The 16,873-nt window shown below is 36.2% G+C and overlaps 1 protein-coding gene across 2 annotated transcripts in view; it reads right to left on the minus strand.

Moving 5' to 3' along the window:
• LOC127934160 (voltage-gated potassium channel subunit beta-1) overlaps window positions 1-16,873 on the minus strand; it is a 128,614-nt gene that overhangs the window by 81,963 nt on the left and 29,778 nt on the right. The window lies entirely within an intron of this gene.

Raw genomic sequence — 16,873 nt, forward strand, 5'->3', positions numbered from 1 at the left:
ATTTACTCTTCGTAGAATCTTGAAAGAACCAACATACTTTGGGCTGAGCTTTCTGCTTTGTAGCCGCAACTTGAGGTCCTGTGTAGAGAGCCAGACCCACTGCCCTGGTTGGTAGGGAGGGTGTTGCTGATGTTGCTTGTTGGCCTGGAGTTATTGTACTCTTACAGCTCGGTGAAGGTGGACAAGTGCGCTGTCCCACAGAATGCTCTCCAGACTTGTGACATGAACTGGTTGCCTCTGTCACTGACAATATCTTCTGGTATGCCATAGTTCCTGAATACATGGTGGAATATTCCCTGTGTGGTTTCCATGGCTGTGGGGAGTCCGTTCAATGGGATCACACGGGATGACTTTGAGAATCAATCTATGATAACTAGGATTGCGGTGAAACCAGAGCAGACAGATGTGTGGACCCATTGAATTAACCTGTGTCGTAGACTTTGTGGAACATAATGTGTGTTAGGTGGGCAGTTGGCAGGGGATGGTTCTTGGAGCTGTTCTTGTTGTATATAATGCATGGAAATAATGCATTCCTGGGTATGATTGTCGACGGGAAGATCATACTGCCTAGAGAGAGCATCTGCCTTACTGTTTTTACTCTCTGGACGATAGGTCACTGTGAATTGGAATCAAGTGAAGAAGAGGCACCAGTGAGCTTGGTGTGGGTTGAGTCATTTTGCACCTTTAACCCTTTGGAGTCGGTAAACGCATATACGCGTTATGAGGTATTTTCCCCTGATAACCCCTACGAAAATAACTTAAATTACACGTTCAGTTTTGATCGTACAGATAAGAGCAATACATTTGTAAAATAAAGGGTCTACTTTTTTGTATACAGAAATAATACCAAAAACCTTTGTACATTTATAAAATAAAGATAACAAACAAGGTGTGCTGTCTGCAGCCTTTGTCTGTGGTGATCTTCATTTACAAACATGTCATTAAAATGAACTGTAAGTCAGTGAATACTCAATGAAGAGACATGGGAGAAATACTGTATCTATAGAAGCTTGACATGTCTACTTTTAAACTAAACAAGTGCTCCCGAAAACAAATATTCTTTGATAAAGTAATCCATATGAAAACAACGCGATGTCCATTTTTCACTTCTCCCTTCATTATTTTCTAATGCGACCACGCCCCCGCGCTGAACGCCCTATTCATATTATAATTTTCCACTGAAGCGAACGGCTTGAATATGTATTTTGTATTTTACTGTTTGCTTCGCGATGAGAGGAATAAGACACAATTCACCCCAAAAAGATGTGATGTGGATTACCTCAGGATTTGAGATTTGGATTTCCTGAGGAAAAAAAGAATGAAGTGCTTTATTCAGCAGGATCATAAACATGAGTAACATGAGTAAGTTATTTATTTATATACTTGTACTAGTTTTCACATAACGTGTAAGCATTTTGCTAGTTAGACATTTTCCGAACTATAATTCCTGACTAAATGTATAATTAAGTGAAATATTATGAAGTTTCAATAAAAATATACACTACTATACCATTCAAAAGCATGATGTAAATAATATAAATGTAACAAATAAATGTAAATGCAACAAATGTAACAAACAATGCTGTTCTTTCAATTTATCCCCCCCCCCCCCCCCCCCCAAAAAAAAAACTGATAAATATTCTCAGCTCTTTTCAACATTAATAATAATAATAATATATTTTTTTTTTTATTTTTTTTTTTTGAAAGTCAGGGGCCGTTCTTCATACCTCGCTGACTCAGTTAGCTGGATTTTAATGTTGACGATTTGGCATGATCTTGGATCATTTGGTTCTTCGAAGCTCATCCTGGAGCTGCTGTCATAGCAACAGGTCCGTAAGCTAAAACATGCTCGGGAGCAGGCTTATTTCATGTAAACAGGATTAGATCGCATTCTTTCAACCAGAACTTATACTTAAAATATGTCCGCCACCACCGCTACTTTATTACAAGCATATCCTTCTGATCAGGGACAGTAATTTAAAATAATAATCATTTAAAAATGTATTTAAAAATAATATAAATATGCTGTGTAGTCCGTAACAGCCTACTATATTCACAGCCAGTTTTACTCACTGAAATATTTGTCATAAAATTATTACTTCATAATGGTATTAGAGTCTTACACACATGCTATACAGATAATCGAGTCATGCATTAATTTAAGTGATGACGGCTATTTTAAGAGTGGCTTGATGGAGTGCAGGAGATGCAAATAACATGATCTTGACCCTTAAGAAACTTTTATTAATGCTGTCACGTAACAAATCTGTCCAAATATAACATAAAATGAATAGATAATTGCTACATTGAAATAAAAATGTAAAGACTGCACAGCTATTATAAACAGTGATTCTAAATAATTGGGAATCATGTAAAAAAAATCTAATAAAATAAAAACAGTGCACATTTATTTTACCTATTATAACATTTATGTAGTTTTGTTTGTTTATATGATGTCATTACGTTGCCGTCTTGCCGCCAGCCAATTGCTCCACTGCTGATCATAGTTTCGAGTATTGATACATAACCCCTTTTAAACCAAACCATGAATGCACAATTATCTCATATAACTTAGTCCAGCCATACTAATCATCAACAACAGGTGCGTTCGAGGAACCTTATTAGCCAGATCTTGATTAACGCGATGATATCATCTTGGATGTGTCATTTGATCTTGGATGTAATAAGCGACATATGAAGAATGGGCCCCTGATTGTTAAAAGGATTTTTGAAGGATTGTGTGACTGGAGTAATGATGCAAAAAAATCAGCTTTGAAAGTCAGCTTTGATTGTTCCTAATAAATTGTTTATCTGCACTCGCAAGTGAATATTAAATTATGTTGTGGGACATTCTTTCTTGGAACTCTTCCCTCTCAGTCACACAGGTGACTGAAAGGCTCATTATGCAGCTCATTATGTGGGCCTTTGTCTTCTCAGGTGTAAATCCCATTGATATTCATGATAGCTGACGCCTAGAAAAACAAAAAGTGTCTTAAAAAATTTAAATCAATATTTTGTTTTCTGTGAGGGAGTAAACAAGATGATTTTCCCATCATTTAGAAAATAAAATTCTAGGCTACAAGCTCCAGTTCTCAAAAGACCCAGGAACCAATGTTATTTATGTGTTTTATGACCTTATTCAAGTGATTTAACATTTTTAATTTTTCACTAACTACTCAATCATGTACATAAATGCTGCTCGCATATTATTATGGCCCATTTTGTGCTGATTATAGTGATATGATAGCTTTTAGCCATTTAGATGTGTGTAAGCAACTGATAAAAGCACAAATGTCAGGGCATGACAAAACTTCTCCAGGCCCTAAAAATACTCTTAGACCTCAGAGGGTTAATGTATTAAAATATTTTATGGTCAGTATTCACCTGGAACAGGTGGACTGCTCCCTCGAGCCAGTGTCTCCATTGTTTCTATGACTGCTTTCATAGACAGGAGTTCCTTATTCCCAACATCATAGTTTTGTACAGCTGCTGTTAGCTTTCTTGAAAAGATTGCACAGGGATACAGTTTACCAGGTTGACTATGGCAGTGGGAGAGCACGGCTCTGATTCCCGAGTCAGAGGCATCTACTTCCACAATGAATGGCAGATTGGGGTCAGGGTTTTTGAGGATTGGGGCTTAACCTATGAAGTGTTGGATGCTTGAGTGGCCTCCTCACTCCATTTGAATTTTGATGGCTTGCCCTTGAGAAGCGATGTAAGAGGTGATGCAACCATGTTGTAGTTTCTAATAAATCACCTGTATAAATTTGCAAACCCCAGAAATCTTTGAAGTTCTTTAATGGAAGATGGTTGTGGCCATTCTGTCACTACCTTTACCTTGGCTTTGTCGATCTTGATCATGAGCGTGACAAAGTCAGTAAACGATAAACTTTCTCCTTTACATACCAATTATGCCTGTAAGTCAACATTTAGGCTTTTCTGGAAAACAACTTTGAGAGAAACATCATTCCATCCACTCTGAGCAGCAAACGTACTAAACAAAATGGCGTAGTCAGCAGCTTTTCTGTTACTTTTGGACATTTGCAGAAGCTGGTTTGATACATCCTTGCCCCCCTGTGGGATATTCAAACACTTCTTGCAATTGTTGAAGTAGTCAACTGATCATCTAAATCGCATGTCTGTGTCCCAAACGGCTGCAGCCCATTCGATCGCCTTTCCACACAACAGTGACCTCGCGATGGCACATTTCTTATCATCAGAATTGAACTTCTCTTCTTGGTCATCGGAATACATTTTTACCTATCGAAAAAAGCCTCTACATCAGTCAGCAGAACCATCAAACTTATCAGGTAGTGCAAAACTCATCTCTCTAGGCATGGTTGATGGGAGAGACTGGATGTAGTTCGTCAAGTGCTCATTGACCACTTGAAGTTAACCCAATTGATCTTTGTACCCCTTTAATACTTCACTTTGATAAGCGAACGCTGCTTGCATGTTTGTAATTTCAGCTGGATTCAGTTGCGGCAAAGTATTCTGTAATGAGGAGGTAGTATTAGAATCCATTTGCAGAAGTTTATTAAGGAAAGATCTTACAGACAGAGTCGTTAAACCAGACAGAGATTCAGTACCCTAATGGCAGTCTGATCTTTCAACATGCACAAGGGGAATCCAAAAGGCAGAGACGGGTAGGCAGGCGAATAGGTCAAACACAAACATCAGTCGAATCATGCAGTAAATCCAATGGAGTAATCCAAGAAGCAAGAACATGAAAACAGGCATAATCATACACAAACAGGCAGAATAATCAATGGGAAAACGCTTGGTAAGGCAGGTGTAACATGGAGTCAGAGACGGTCGGACCATATGCAGTAGTATATTGAAGAGTGGTCAAACAGGCAGTAATCCAACAACAGCATTAAGTGTGTAAAGAGATATAAGATACGGAAAGGACAAACACTAGAAAGCCACTCTAAAATGCTAGACCGGGCTAAACAAGAATTCACAATCATTGCGAGTCCAAACACAGTTGCTGAGTCCCAATTCGCATACTATCCGTCCTAAATAGTATGCGAAACTAAAATTAGTACGTCCCAAATCGTAGTATGTTGAAAAGAGTATTCCAAAGATACCCGGATTGTCTACTATTTCCGGTTAGAATTCGAAGTGCAGAACAATGCACACTCTAAGTGCTAATATTGCCCACAACCCATTGCGTGCGGGAGGGAGGAGCTTTGCGATGGCTTTGCAGTGATGTAAACATGGCAGCCGGATGCAGCAGCGGAGATGCGCCCTCAGCTTTTAAGTGTAAGAATTCAAATGTTTAACCCTAATTGAAGTTATATTTTATTGTCTCATAATATTATTGGGTTTATGTTGTGCTAAAAAAGTACCGTGTTTATCTTGTAGGTTCCGATGAAGATACTGCGCGTCTCATTAACTGGCGCATTGCCAATGATGCCCTTTTCACAGGAAAAAGAAACTTGGTAGAAGAACACATTGTAAAATGTATTGTGGAAAAAAAAAAACGATGAGAAAAAAAGATGGGAATAGTAAATACAATTTTATTGGACATGAAACGTTAACAGTTGTGGTGTGCGTAACTAGGCAACCACGTTGTTGTTCACGTTGCATGACGTCATCGAAGTATGTCCCAGAACGTGCATACTATTTTGCTACACACTCTTTTGCTACTTTTCCTCACAAAAAAAGTACATACTTTTAGGTCGTAGTATAAGTAGGCGAATTGGGACTCAGCAAGTATATAGGGGAGTGGTAATGGGGAACACCTGATGGTGATTAGTCCTAAAACGGGATTATGGGAAATGGAGTTGGGAATGGAAATGGACACCAAATGCAAGAGTCCAGAGTGGAGTGCCCTCTACTGGAGTTCATGGGCACTCCAGCCGATGATTGTGACAGCAGGTAAACTTGCAATACTTCGCAAAGTAGGAACACACTGACTCAGAGGGAGCTGAGAACCTAGGTGAGGGCTCCCTCCGCAGGAGTTGCTTTACACTATTACCCTATATTATTTAAAATATTACCTATATATTATACACTACTTTTAAAAAAATATTTTCAAAGAAGTCTCTTATGATTTCCAATACTGCATTTAGATGATCAAAAATGCAGTAATACTGTTAAGTAATATTACTAATTAAAAAGAACTGTTTTCTAATTTAATATATTTAAAAATGTAATGTATTCCTATGATAGAAAAGCTGAATTTTCAGAAGCAATTGCTCCAGTCATTAGAAACAATTCTAATGTTACGATTTGATTCTCAGGATAAATATATATCCTACTGTGAATAAACACTGTAAACCTGTGGTGCACCTTTAAAAATGATAGTTATTGGATACGTTAAACACTTATTCATTCAATACAATTTTTTCCATTGGCGAGTTAAGGATATTAATGTGAAATTTTGCATTTATCCATCTTACAACACAGTTCATATACTCTTCAGTATTTCCATTTGTGTGGCTTTTCACTTTAGAAGAAAAAAAAATACATTTGATAGCCTTTTAGATCTGTGGAAAAGTCAATTCTAGTGTGACCTGTACAGCTGCCAAAGCACAATATCCACACACACACACACACACACACACACACAGTGATTCATCAAGGGGAGGAAGGGGAAAATAATGAAAACTAGCAGAACTTCTGCCCTTTACTATTTGTGTGCTTGGTGAGTATGATGGGGGATGGAAGGTGTGAGGGGGGAAAGCTCAATAATAAATCAGCAGCAGGAGTGAGGGGGAAGTCGATGAACCCTCTGAATCTCACATTAATTGATTCTGTCAGCCTTGAACCCTAGACCGCCAGGAACAGTGCACAGTTGAACACTGCATGATGCTAAATGTTTAGAGATAAGATGCCTTTCAGTAAAAGACGTTTATCATTTCTCACACGCAGAGAGATTGATTTCTTTTGTTAAGATCATTTATCATAATAATCACAGTAATTACTCCTCACATTACTCACGTTCATTCTTTTAAATTCAAATAAATTAATAGACCATATAAACTATCCTCTTAATACTTCTAACGTAAACAGTACCACAGCAATGTTATGACTATAGTGTACAGAAAACCACATTAAAGAAATCGCATATTTGGATCTGGTTGTAATTATTCAAACATGTTCTCCTTTTGTCATTTAGTCTTCATGAACTGTAACATGGATCAGCGTGTGTGCATGTTGCTTGTGTCAAACATGCTTTTGTTGGTTGCAACAGAGCCTGAAGCCCAATGGCTTGACAAAACCTGTTTGTCTTGTAGTGTTTGACAGAAAAAATAAATAAAGAAAGAAATGAAATTCCCCCTCCAGGACTTGCATTATTTACCAGTTTGTTGTTTCTGCGTGCTGAGATGAATGAAGTGGTGCTGAATAGACACTGAGACCAGATATCAGCAAAAGCTCACTACCAAGAGTGATATCGTTCATTATTCACCTGCCCCATGGCATGATGACAACTATGTTCCAGGAGTTTATTAAAGCCAAATATGCCCCAATAGTGTGCTGGAAATAGTCTATAATAAATGAGGTGGAGAGTAAACCACTTACTTGACTCTGAGATCTAAGGCGTTCTGGGACACTGGGAAATACAGGTCATATTATTCATAGTCAGCGATATTCATTACTCGGGTACATCAGGGGTAACATCATCACTGTATCAAACATCAACATCAAACAGTAATGCATGACTTGTTGAGCATATCAAATGGCAGGTTGTATATCAGTAACTGTAGTGTGTTTGGTTGCATTTTTTATTTGTGCATTTATTTGTGTTGAATGGAGAGATCTCAGATGAGAAATATATAAACGTATTGTGTGTCTGTTACAGCCGGATTTTATCGCTCATGACAGGGTCATCACTTACTAGGGGGAAAGTTAACTTCAAAGTTTGTCATGGGAGGATTCAGGGAAATTAACCTCTGATACAGTAGCTTACTGCAATCTCTTTTTTCAGAAAATGTAAAGTGAAATCACCATCACAGATGTTTATAAATTTAATATATAAACATATACCTGTTCCTGAGTATAGCCCATGAAGGGCTCCCGATCCCCAGTTCAGCCCAGTAGGGCTCCTGTTCCCGAAAGCAACCATATAGAGCACCCTAGCAACCGTATAGCAATATAAAGAACTTATATCACGGCTCCACAACATCACACAGGCTTCATGGGTGGCTACAGGATGCCGAGTTTTGCCACTGCAAGCACCACTCACATTTTCTTCAGGAAATGTACATTCTAGTCTACTTCTTACTATCTCACATTGATAAAGATGTGTGAGCATGGACATATTCAATTATGAAGCTCTGTAATGGGCTGAACATGAAGCAAGCATGTTCTGTATGCTGGCTCTCGAGTCTGGGTTTTGTGTGTGTGTTTTTAGAAATAATTAACGCTCTGACCTCAGTTCTGCTGATGGTGGAGAGAGTAATGTGTGGTATCTGTCAGACAGACAGGAGTCTAAAAACAGAAAGCTTTGGTTCACCTTTCACACTGGCTCAGCTCTATTTAATGCGTAATTACTCATGTTAATGCAATTTTTCAATTGCAGTGTTCAAACTGCCAAGTAGCGTACTGTGTCACTGGAATGCAAAACCTTTGATAAAATTAACTAATCTATTTTTTTCTTCTCATTCATTTGACCAATACTAAAAGCATTCATACAGGTTTTCTATAGGAAGAAAACAGCCAATCTTTTTCACATAGGCATACATACATGAATAAATAAATATATATTTATTTAATTATTATTATTTTTTACCATTATGTATTTTTCTTTCTGTTTTTAATGATTAGAAATTGGCGGGCTCTCATGATAGTGTTGCAAATCACACTCTTAAGATGATCTTACAGTAAAAATTAGGCATAACTAAATAATTACTAAATAAAATAAATCAGCTTTTAGATCAACTACAAGTTAAATACTTCATTGCTGTTAATGTTTAGGTAAGTAGACAATAAAACTACAAAAGGCTAATATGCTTGTTGTGTTAAATCAGTGTAAGATTGCTTGAAATGCTCACATGATGTGTAAACACCCTAAGAAACAAATAAGGTTATCAACACACTCTGGTAGATGAGTGAATGCAATTTGGAGCAAAGCATCACAGGAGAGTTTATCTGCTTTTCATCTCTACATCCACACACACACACACACACACGCACGCACGCACTCACACACACACGCACGCACTCACACACACACGCGCACACACACACACACACACACACTTGTCTGGTCAGCTATCCTTGTGGGGACTCTCCACAGGCGTAATGGTTTTTATACTGTACAGACCGTATTTTCTATCACCCTACACCAACCCTACCCCTAAACCTAACCCTCACAGGAAACTTTCTGCATTTTTAGATTTTCAAGAAACTTCATTCTGTGTAATTTATCAGCTTGCTTACCCGTGGGGACCTCAATTTAGGTCCCCACCGTGACACGAGTCCCCATGAGTCTGTGTGTATTCAGGTTTAAGTCCCCACCAGAATAGAAAAACAAGTACACACACACACACACAAACACAATCAAACCACTTTTTTCATTCTCTTTAGCTAACTTCTATGGTTCTGTTTCCAACTAAGACATCTGAGCACAAGGTTGTTTCATTGCTTCCCATAGAGTGGACAACACTAATATATATGGCGAGCGTGATTTCACCAAGTACAACAGGTTCCTTGATCAACAAGGAACAATATTCCAATCAACCAATCATAATTGAGATATAACTTATTGGAAAATATCTTAATGTTTTCAAAGACCAAAGGGGTATTTAAGAAATGCTACCACTTGCTCTCTCTCTCTCTGTCTCTCTCTCTCTAGTTGTGCTGTGGTTTTGCGTTAAATTATGGGTCTTTATAATTTACATCCTATTGTGCCTAATTTATCTAACTAAATGCTTAATTGACATTGAACAAAAATATAAACAGATTTAAAACTCATTCTAAAATAGTGAAAGCATGGGAGGTTTGTATGGAAAACCACCAATCAAAGCAAATGCAATAAGCAAAAAAATATTCAGAGATTTTTATTTTTCCATCTTTTCCCCTTAAATGGTAGACTTTTCTTTGATCGTTAAGATGTTTCCCGAGTTTTATCTAAATGAAGTATGCATTCTTATTTCACGAAATGCAGTTATGCCATCAGCAAACAGAACTCATCCTGTGCCTCGAAAACACTTTCATTATCACACCAGCTTCTCATTTAATGTAAAACCTCTTTAAAAGTCTCAGAAAAACAGAGTATGAAATATGCAGCTATTTTTAAAGTCTGCTGAATGTCAATTCATCATTCTCCTAGGAGAGCAGTTTTTAAGGAGTAAAATGCAATCTTGCCAGCTTGGGATTTAACAAAGGTATATTGGTGCTAACAGACGACACACTGAGAATAGCCATTAAAGTTTTAAAGTTATGACAGAACTGTCTATTCTCAAAATGATATGTTTTAATATCTCTCAGTTGCCACCTAGTTTCGAGGCTTTACTGCCCGATCTTCACTAGAATCTCTATGTAAGGGATAACAAACAGTCAGACGGTCATTATAGCAAAATGAACCAAGACAGGGAGCAAAGGCCAAACACATTTTAATGGTCATTACACTACAGAATACTGTGACTGACCAAGAATGAAGAATTCCAAAGAGCTATTATGCAACTTATTTTCCAATATTTCAAACGTCTCATACGCTTTTGACTAAAGGGTGTATTTCGTGATGCAGCAGGTTTGCATGGAGACCATAGTCATTAGTCAAAAAGAAACTGAAATAATAAAGTTTCAAACAAGAGTGGGATTTCATATTGAGGAGAAGGAATGAACCACAAAAACGCTTGTTTGAGGACAACAGCGAATGGGTAGATAATGAAGAGAGGCAGGCAGCGCTGTGAGGAGATGAACATGACAGCCCACCATTACCTCCAGGAGAGATGCCCATCGGACCCAAGGCTGTATCCTGTCACCATCCATAGCTTTAAATCCATTTCATTTTCTCATTTCTGAACAGGCAATGGCAGCTGGCCATCCTACATGCTGTATAAGGTAGGATATCAGGAGTCAGATATAGGAGAGGACGTATTAAAGGGATAGTTCACCCAAAAATTAAAATTACCTCATGATTTACTCACACTCAAGCCCTCCTAGGTGTGTATGACTTTCTTCTGTCAGACAAATATGATCGGATTGTACTAAAAATACAATTAAACTGTATCAATAAATGTTCTTGCTCTTGAAAGCTTAAAAATGGCAGTGAATGGTGAATAAGATTTTGATAGCCAAAAAAAGTGCATCCAAAGTGATGCGTTTATGTAAGAATAATAATACAAATAAAATAAAAAAGAAGCACAGAGGAGTGAACAAAACAAAACACTGGTCACGAATTAGAAGTACAAAATAAGGATTTGAAAACAAAAATGTCTGATGATTTCAATAAGTCAAGAGGAGACTGTAAACAAAACTTGGTTCTCACGAGACTACCATATTCTCTTATTTTGGGCTTCGAAATCTTTAATACCATTCATTGCAATTATAAAGCGTGGAAGAGTCAGGACACTTTTTTATGTAACTCCGATTGCATTTGTTTGAAAGAAGAAAGTCATATACACCTACTGTAGATTGGCTTGAGGGTGAGTAAAATGTGGTAATTTGTGGGTGAACTATCGCTGCAAACCTGACCGCTTTGATTATAACAACCATTCAGAACTCCTGAAATAAGACTCAAACACCCTCAAATATCAAAATGTGATACTTCATACATAGTCTCAATTTGTGACAGAACGGTCATTTGGAAAATAAAATTAGGTTCTTAAACCACACGGAATAGTATTTCATATTTACCACTAAGATGAATGATTGTTTAAATGGCTTTTGAAGAAGAATATTTTTTTTTCTGAAATTAATAAAGCTGAAACTTTTTAAAGTGAGTGAGTGAGTGAAGTTAGTGAAAGGGACGTTTTATTAACAACAATGACCATAAAAGACAAACCCTAGAGTAGTCAAGCAATGAACACATAGACACCATGCATACATAGACAAATAAAAGTATATTTCTTTACTGAGTGGATGTGAAAGTTCACAAGGGTAAAAGAGCAAAATATATTATTATTATTATTATTTCCAAAAGGTTGAGAAATTAACAAATAAAATCAGCAGTGTAAAGAAGCAAAAACTTTCAAATTAATTTACAACACATTAGCAAAAATCAAACATTAAAGGGATAGAAGACATTTTGAAAAATGTCTCAAAATAATGCTGTTTTGATCAATACAATGAAAGTCATTAGTACCCAAACGGATTGGTTTGCATCGTTCTTCAAAATTCCAACAGAAAAAAAAAAAATCAGGTTTGGAATGACATGAGGTTGAATAAATTAATCATTTTTGGTGTGTGTGTATGTGAATTATCCCTTTAAGAGACATTTCTATCTTTGAAGAATCCAATAATGTAAAACTAACCAGCAAAATTACAAAGTGAGACACCTCAAAGTCTAAATGTTGTCATGGAAACTACAAGTTAATTTAAGGTTTTAGCTGCAGGGTCACTGGAGGCCACAAGCAACAAGATGTTCTTCATTAACACTTTGTAAATGACAGTCAACAAACGACCCCCCTGCTTATGGGTCTTCCATTTATCTCCAGCCAGTTCATCTTATACTTTAATAGATGAAGGGTTTATCTTTGTACTTCAAGCTCTAGAGGACAACACTCATCAATACAGCCAAGCTGCTAGTTTAGGGATTTTATTAATCAAATCATAATTAAACTTAAGAGCAATTCCAAATATTTCAGCCTTTAGATGTTTGTACTCATTTTTGTTTTCACACATGGTTAGGGTTCTCTCAAAGGCTACAGGCATCATTAAGGTCTACATATTGAATCAAAGCCTGAGCTGCTTTGTCATGGTGCAAAATTTATTTGGGTTTTTCTAGTGATATGCAAATTTCAGTGGGATTTGCCTCAGTCATTGAGTACCATCCTATTATTTGCCATCCTTAAAATATTTCTGCATATTTTGGCATATTATTTAATCGTCAGTTATAGGCTCTTGATGCAAGTATGGGTGCTTGTCTTGGCATTTCTTATTTTCTTCGCCATAGTGCTGCAGTGGGAGGTCAGGTGACTCTGAGCTCTCATGCAGTTAATAAGACCCCAGAGACAAGCAGTTTGCAGCAAAATACTGATACACAAAGACAGAGAGAGACAGAGAGAGATTTCATGAAGTATAAAACAATGTTGACTCAATGAAAACTGCAGTTAACAGATGTTAAATAAACCCAGGCTTTATGTGTACACGCATGTATGATTGGAAATCGGATCTAAACAATTGTAGTCTGTGAAGTACAATACGAAAGAATTCAAAATGTCGAGAATGAGCCACATGCTATATAATTTAGTCCAACTTTAACATCGACTGCAACATCTTATAAAGCAACATCAAAAATGCATGACTATGTTGGAAAAGAAAACTTGGTAGCTAGAGCTCTTGTTTGTTATCTGGCTAAAATAAAATTAATGGGTTTACTTTTGACCCAACAGCCTCCCTTGTGATAAATGAGAAATATGGCAACCCTAATAACAAAAATGTATGAGAAATTAGACCTTTTTACATTACCATTCAAAGGGTTTGTAATGCTTTTGAAAGAAGTCTCTTTTAACGTATGCCATTAATAAAAAGTGATGTTAATGTTAAAAACTATATATATTTTTATACACTAAAAATATATTTTTATTTTACTTTACAATTAGAACAGAAACCATACAACAGAAACAAACAGAAACAACAGAAATCATTCTGATATGCTAATACGCTAGTAAAAGTTTAACAGTAAGTACTAACTTTTTGTTAAACCCCTTTGCATGCTACAGGGACCTTCATTCTTATCCAGGGATGTTAAAGGTGTTTAATGAAACTTTTGGGTGAATCTCTACACTGTGACCTTTCGGTCTGATCTCCTGCTTTGAGATCTTTGCAGAGAAGCTCTTCATGCCTTCCCTATAAATCCCTGTAAAGGTCAGCCATGACAAATGAAGAAAACCACACCAGAAGAAAAATTTGTTGTTTTATTATTTATTTATTTCTTATTTGCCTCTCCTACATCTTTGTTTCCTCAATACAGAAACAGTATAGATAATTCTCTGTTTGCCTGTTCTCTATTCAGGCTACAGGATCCTTTTCAAAGGTACTATTGTTGCCCCAATACCTATTAAACCTCTGTGATTCTGTAAGTGATCCTGTTTTACCAAGATGGACTTGGTTTGGAGCTGGTTTAATACCAATTCCAACTATACTGAGGTACCATAGTAAGGTTTTGACTCAAGTTCCAGCTGTAAATGCAGTATATTTAGTCACCAGTTCCCATATGAGATTGGTGATGAATGGTTGAAAGGAGTTACTATGAAGAGAAAAGATATACCTAGTCTAATGGGTCTCCAGGGTTTCTACTGTGGCACTAAACATAAAGACACAATGAAGCCTACTGGCCTCCGATGTTTACCATGTGTGAGCATGTATGAGTGTGTGTAATGAGAGCAGTAAAAGAAAGTTTCCTCCCGAGCAGCTCCCTGTCAGGCATGTACAATGAAGTCATGATGGACACGCAGAGCTATAAGTATAACTTTTAGAAACCCAATCCTCTTCTATCTGCTGCTCACTCATACACTGTATGTTGCATCAGTACGCACTCCTGCACTTTTAATGCTGTCCTGATGGGCTGTCAACAACTCAGAGATCACTATCATCACAGACAGGGAAGAGAGAGAGAGAGAGAGAGAAGCGTAGATGTGTAGAATGCAGTAGATATCAAGAAAAACATTGGATCTGAGCAACAAAGTTATTTTTTTTTATTATTATTATTGAAAACAAGTAATAACGATGAGAACCTTGTTTAGAATTTAGTTTAAGAGCAGGTGTTAACATATTATAACTATTTTTAAAGATTCAAAATATATAGAAGTATTATAATTATTATTAGAGATGCACTATATATCTGTACCATATAATTTATAAGATATATTACAGAAAAATTGATATTTCTATGTTGAATATTTAATGTAATATTTAATTTGATATTCAATATAAAACTTAAGATAATCTTCCAAAAGACTAACATAAAATTGAATAACAAATATAATCATTAGCAAATCTCAAAATCCATATCCATTTTCATTATTATGCTGTAGTGCCTAAATTTGTTTTAAAAATAACAGATTTAAATATTTTAGTTGTGTTTTATTTTTAATTTATTTAGACAAAATAGTATATATTTATATCATATCATTTCATATTATATATATATATATATATATATATATATATATATATATATATATATATATATATATATATATATATATATATATAAGCATATCATCTCAGATAATAAGATAAATGCAACGTAAGTGGATATTCTATAAAGAATTATATTAGAACTGATCCTATTTTCTTTCCAAATACACCTTACTGATCTTATTGTGCATTATTCAGGGTGTGCTTTTTAAAGACAAATTATTTTCTCCATAATTCTATCATCTAAATATAATATATAATTTCAACTTCACCGATCCAATCTTCTTTCATAAAACCACATCACGTTCAACCTCCTGTCACTTCTCACATTCCAATCAATTCCCACTAGATAAAATCAACTCATGGCCTATATTTTGTTTTTCTAATTGTATATTCTGTTTACTTGGAAATTTACATTCATTCATTACGTACATTTATTGAAGTCTGTTAATTTAAATAGACTGTCAATAATTTTTATTTTTTTTACGAAGATTTTACATTTAGGGTTATTTCAGCTTGTCACAGTAGCAGTACCCATAAAGGGACAACTACTGTATGTACCATATCTACCCCTAAAATATGCATATTAGCAACTATGTATGCAATCTTATAAGGCACTACTATGATCCTTTCGGGGTGAATAAGCTAAAACATGTCGGTTTTGAGGTTGCTACCTCAGTGACAATACTATACATATTAACCCTAGACGTAAAATTTTTAGAGTTTAGTGTGACTGACTGACCAGTAGATCTAAATAGCACAAACTGACCTCTTGACTACAGACCAAACAACAAAGCTGCAGTGTTTGTTATGTTGCAGGAACATGAAGCAATACATTTTATTATTATTATTATTATTATTATTATTATTATTATTTGTAAATTATTTAAAAATAGAATTCATCGAGACCTAAAATCCATCATCATTGCATGGTAAAGATGAAATAATTTGGTAAACCTAAAGCATTGTGTGACCGCTCCTTCAAAGTTCGGTGTATGTTGTGCTGATTCAGGACATCAGGGGAAAGATGCTCATGTGGTCCACACAACATCAGCATTTAGAAACTTTAATTCTGCAATTAGGCTCAGAAAGCACTGACACCGGCACACACTCACACACACAAGCAAAGCACATCCCACCAGGATCCAGAACACATGCAGCAGAGAAGGTATAAAATACCTTGAAATCACTGAAAATATTGCATCAAATCAAGCAACACATACTGAAAAATGATCAGATAATCAAAGAAAAAACAGCTGCAATTATGCTCTCCTAGAACAAGGAGAGGGAAAACACTCCAAAGAATCAACGGTCTGGAAATTCTCTGCACGTAATGAAGCATCAATCTGAGAACTGTGCTCGCTAGAGTTTAAATATGAAACAGCAAACAATTATGGTTTGTTTGTCCCGAGGAACTCAGAGCTAACAAAGTGAGCTTAGTTAACAAAGATGAACAGAGGAAGGAGATCAAGAGTGGGTCAAATCCAAATATAAAACTGATTAAATACTCTGATCTGTGATGAACAGTAGCATCCTTTAAGTGATGAACAGTGACAAATATATGCCTTGACCACCACAATTCAAGCCTAAGCTTCACCCAACTACTACTGATCTT

This window comes from Carassius gibelio, chromosome A18, assembly GCF_023724105.1.
Source record: "Carassius gibelio isolate Cgi1373 ecotype wild population from Czech Republic chromosome A18, carGib1.2-hapl.c, whole genome shotgun sequence".
Classification (NCBI taxonomy): Eukaryota; Metazoa; Chordata; class Actinopteri; order Cypriniformes; family Cyprinidae; genus Carassius; species Carassius gibelio.